This window comes from Elephantulus edwardii, unplaced genomic scaffold, assembly GCF_000299155.1.
Source record: "Elephantulus edwardii isolate Elephantulus edwardi_28Jun2011 unplaced genomic scaffold, EleEdw1.0 scaffold00085, whole genome shotgun sequence".
NCBI lineage: Eukaryota > Metazoa > Chordata > Mammalia > Macroscelidea > Macroscelididae > Elephantulus > Elephantulus edwardii.
The window spans coordinates 8458759-8464591 of record NW_006399835.1 but is presented as its reverse complement, the minus strand read 5'-3'; positions in this window follow the sequence as shown (position 1 = coordinate 8464591).

Genomic DNA, 5833 nt, shown 5'->3' with positions numbered 1-5833 from the left:
TTCTCCAGTGGTTCAGGTGAGATCCATGTGTATATACTGTATGTGTGTGTGTGTGTGTGTATATATATATATGTATTTGTTGTTGTTATGGGCCTGGAGTCCCCTGTGACTCATAGTGACCCTATATACAATAGCCCTAAACACTGCCCTATCCCAGAACACTTGATTGTGCTTATGCAAAATCTATACATGGACCATGAATTCCTCAAAACAGCGTAAAGAAACACTGCATGGTTCAAAATTAAGAATGGAGTGCCTCAGCAATGTATTCTGTTTCTCTACCTTTTCAATCTATTTGTAGAACAAATCATTTGGGAGGCTGGGCTTTATGAGAAGGAATGTGACATTAGAATTGGAGGAAGATTTATCAACAACTTACGTTATGCATATGACATAACTTTGCTTAGTAAAACTGGTAGGGATCTGATGTGCTTGCTACAGAAGGTCAAAGACTGTATTCTTTAATATGGATTGAAGCTCAACATCAAGAAAACAAAGATTCTTACTACTGGGCCAACTGGCAGCACCAAGATAGATGAAGAGATCGAGATTGTTAACAATAACAGCTTGCTTGGCTCTACAATCAACACTCTCGGCACCAGCATTTAGAAAATCAAAAGGCAAATTACACTAGGAAAAGCTGTTGTCAGGAACTGCTCCAGAATACTGAAAAGCAATGAAGGCAGTCTAGAGACTAAGGTGCATCTGATTGAGTCCATGGTCTTTGCAATTAGTTTCTGTGCATTAGGAAACTTTACAATGACTGAGAGAAACAGAAGAATCAATGCCTTTGAGCTGTGGTTCAAGAGAAGAGTCTTGAACATACCATGGACTGCAATGGAAACAAATAGGTCTGTACCGGAGAGGGAGAAACCCAGTTTCTCCTTGAAGTCTAAGATTTTGAAACTCGATCTCACATACTTTGGGCACAAGGCCAGCAGAGACTAGTCCTTGAAGAAGAACAGTATGCTTAGGACAACATGTGGGGGGACAACACAGAAGAAGATCCTGGCTGAGATGGATTAATATACTAACTCAAGAAATAGTTTAAGTGTGCTGGTGTCAATGAGACTGGTTCAGGACAGAGTAGGCTTCAGAGCTGCTGTACACAGTATTGCTTTGAGTCACAGCCTACTCAACACCATGTAATAACAACACAACAAGTACTCACTAGTCGTAATCAAACTGCTGCTTCTTGATTAGGTTCCACATAAGCACAAATACGTGTTCTGAAATACCCACTATTCTGAACAATTATCTTTAGGGTGCTTCATTTGCTTATCATTTTAAAAATTATCATTTTATCTTCAAAATTTATAACAATAGCCAGCATAAGGTAATTAGAAAGCTCTTTATAATTTGTGTATATGTTTATCTATAATCACTGAAATTATCAATTTTATACTCACTAGATTAGTAGCTCTATTATACATAGGGTTTTTGAAGGCCTGTTATTTCAGAAGTCAATGGCTGATCAATGCTTTTGGGTTATGGTGGTGGAGAAGAATCTTGAACATACCATGCACTGCTAAGAAACAGGCCTGTCTTAGATAGGATGAAACTAAGCTGCATCTTGAAGGCAAGGATTTTGAAGCTCTGTCTCAAATACTTTGGTGGCCAGGAGGGTCCAGTCCTTGGAGAATGACATCATGCTTGGAAGAGAGGATGGACAGTGCAGAAGAGGAAAACCCCAGATAAGATAGACTGACACAGTAACTGAGGTTAGTGGGGAAGGTGTGTCAGAGATAGTGAGATGGCTCAGGATAGGGCAGGGTTCAGTGCTATTGCACACAAGGTCACTGAGAGTTGCAGACAACTCAATGGCACATAACAGCAAAAACAACAGAAAAGTACCTAATGCTACCTAGTGTAGTAAAAAATAAGTAAATTAAAAGTTTCTTAATATTGTTTGGCATTTGATTATGAATCTAACACACATATACACTGTTAAGCAATCATTAAATGATTTACTCAGTCTAGAATCAAATAATTTTTTCTTGAATAACTTATAAGAATAAAAATGATTTAAACAAAAAAAAACCCAATTAAAGATGGCAAAGGACAGTACACTGCAAATATACACAAGTAATAATACCATTTTTATATTGAACTGTAAGTACTCATAATTGATTGCTCCGTATCCCTGGCATTGGTAATGATAGCTTTAAATACCATTTTCAACCAAAGGGCCCAGGAAAGTTTATTGTAATTACCAATACACAAAATTACAAAAACAAGTAAAAGGGGGGAAAATGTCTTCTTTTATAAAGGATATATATTTATTTAACAATTAGGAATTGCCAATGATGTAGTCTGTATGGTTAGGGTTAGGTCTCTTCTAGTGAAAGATGAATCATCTCCTCCACCTCAGTTTATAGCATCAGAATAAGTGCTAAAGGATCAGCTATGAGTTGATTGCAAATCCATGGCAGTAAGTGTGTGAGTGGATGATATATTAATTAGATGAAGAGACAAAACATATTTCTTTAGCAATTAGAGACTTTCAAGATTAAACTAGTTATCAGGAAAGGTACATAGAAATGTTAATTATTTCATCAGCCTGGTAAACTTTTTAGAAAAAGGAAAAAAGTGTTGCTGTTTTTGTTAAGGTAAGAATATAGGTGTTCTTTCTTTAACTATTGTTTGCTACAGGCATAAAATTAAAATGGTCACAATGGCAAATTTAGTCTACTGCACTGCTTTATTAGCATTGAGTTATAGAACCCAGTACTAGAAGTCATGCTGTCTAGTTCGCTCTGAATCACCTGTACAATGTACCTATGCAAAATAGAATGAAATCATGCAGGATCCTCACTATCTTCATAATTTCAGCCGTATCATCGTAGGCACAGCGTCAGTACATCACCATGAGGTCTTTCTGTTTTTCTTCTGACTCTCCAATTTTCAAGCATAATATCCTTTTCCAGGGACTAGTCACTCCCCAGATCATACCCAAAGTTTGTGAGACAAACTCTCACTATTATTGCTTTTAAGGAACACTTTAATTTCATTTCTTCCAAGATGGATTTGGTACCTCCAATGTGTCTGTTTGCTCATCTACTAATGGCTATTAAACTATAAATATGAAAGCAAATGTTATACCTGCCAATAAATAAGATTTTGCCATTCTGGCTGTTCTTTTCACTCCCTTATTCTTTGAACTGTGTTGTATTTTATAGACTGACAAATTAGTAAAATTCTGTAATCTTCATAATTTTCCCTCTGCTATTACTACATAGACAAGTTGTCTGGAATTTTTAAACTTACCTTTCAGTCACATCATACATCCAAATGAGATTAAGGTATGAGTTTACAATCTTTTTAACAAGCACAAAAATTGCACAAGAAACTAAATTGCACCACAAGCCACTAAATGCATAATTAGCCTTTGGAGCTTCATGCCAAAAGAACAAATTAGGCACTAAATTGCACCTGCAATTGGTCACCTGCAGGCTCAATTAGACATACGACATATACATAGTTTTCTCTGGACAACACATTTGTGTCATAAAATTGCTGTTTGTTTGTTGTTCCCCCCACCCTCAGGAAAAGACACTTGGCCTTTTAAAATGAACTTCCTTATAGAATTTACCCCTGAAATATTTTATAATAATAGATCTCAGATTATTATTGTTATGTGCCATCGAGTAAGCTGTGACTCATAGCGACCCTATGTATGGCAGCTCTGAAGCGGCTCTGTCCTGAGCCAGTGTCACTGACTCTGACACACCTACCCTCATTGCCCCAGTCACTGTATCAATCCATCTCATCTAGGGTATTCCTCTCTTGCATTTGTCCCTCCACCTTTCTGAACATGATGTCCTTCTTCAAGGATCAATCTCTCCTGGACACATGACCAAAGTATGTGAGACAGAGCTTCAAAGCCCTAGCCTCCAAGAAGAAACTTGGTTTCACACTCTCCAAGACAGACCTATTTGTTTTCTTGGTAGTCCATGGCATGTTCAATACTATTCTCCAGTACTAAAACTCAAAAGTGCTGATTCTTCCTGTGCCATCATTAGTTACTGTCCAGCTCTTTGATGCATAAGTAGTTCTAACAACCATGGACTAGATCAGGTGCACCTCAGTCTCTAGAATGACATCATTGTTTCTCAGCACTCTGGAGAGATCCCTGAGAGCAGCTTTTCCCAGAGCAATTTGTCATTAGATTTTCTGAATGCTGGTACCAAGAGTGTTGATTGTGGAGCCAAGCAAACAAGCTCTAATTGTTAACAATCTCAATCTCTTCTCTATATCATAGTGGTTCCAATTGGCCCAGTGTTCAGAATCTTTGTATTCTTGATACTGATCTTCAATCTATACTGAAGACTACATACATTTCTTGATCTTCTTCAGGAAGCTTTTCAGGTCCACCTCAGTTTCAGCAAACAAGATTGTGTCATCTGCATAATGTAGGTTGTCGATGAGTCTTCCACCGAACTGATCATGGGTAAGCTTCTCCAAATGTTTTTAAGCTGAAATACCTTAAATGGATATTTTGCTTTCCAAAATTATTTATTGAGTTGGTCAATCACCCAGAGTTGAGATAATCTATAATTTTTTTCCTCAAAGAAAGTGTCATGTTAACTGTTTTCAACAGAATTATACGTCATTATCTTTGAACACAAATAGATTAATAATTACTAATTCTTAGTAAACACTGAAGTTTTCTAAGTAAATAAATCTCTAAATACATTTCTAAATATTTTTGTGGAATATTTATATATTTTGGAGGCAAAAATTTACTTCAAGGATAAGTCTAAAGGAAGAAAACTTTAGTGAATCATGTTTTTGTATTTTTATTGGGTTTTGGTATGCCATCACTAACATCATGTCTTTCACTGTTTATGTTCAGACATTCCTCTAGGTCGTATAGCCTTGGTGTACAAGTTGCCATACCACAGTCACTTTTGGTTGCTGTGAGGTTGAACATTGTGACACTGATGTGTCAAATGCGTTAATGATTGGCTACCCAATGCAGACAGAGAGTGGGGTGGAGCTCCCCTATTAAACAAGCGTGGAAGGAGGAGTGGCGTCCACTTCCATAATAGCTTTCTCCGGAAACCCTATGAACTTGGAGAGAGGATGAAAGGCACCCAAGCGTCGAGGACTCTCCTTCATAGTGTCGCTATGAGTTGCCCGTGACTCTATGGCACTAAACAAGTACAACAACAGCAACAATATGACAACTACTTGTTTCAAAAACTAAAAAGACATGGCTCAAAAGAGCTAATAGAATGATAAAATGAATATCCTCTATAATGCATTTTAAAAAGATAATAGTTGAAAATGTCATATATAGGTAAAGGAATCAATTATTTAATGTTTTTGAATCAGTAATTATTAGTTATGACTTTCTCTTTGGCTTGTAATATTTTTACTGATTAGCATATTTTACAACTATAAAACAAGGTGTTTGTTTAAACAAACAGTGCAAATGAAAATAATGCAAATGATTATTGTCCAGTTTTGTTGCAAAATATGCAAATTATTAATAATGACAAAGAAAAGCAATCACAAAGTTAATTTGCTTTGTAAGATGTGTATTATTTTCATCTGAATTAGCAATTTTAATCAATTTTATTTCTTTTAATACTATAGAAACTACCATATTTATTTTTAATTAGCTCTATCTCCTTGTTGTCTAATAATAAAGGCAGTAGAGCACAGTGGCCCTAGTGTTAAGAAGCTGTGCTGCAATATTTGTTTTATTTTTAGATATTTTTATTAATATCTTTTTGTCAAGAAGACAAAGATTCTCACCACTGGAACAATTGGCAGCATCAGCATGGATGGTGAAGAGATTGAGATTGTACACAGCTTTAGTTTGCTT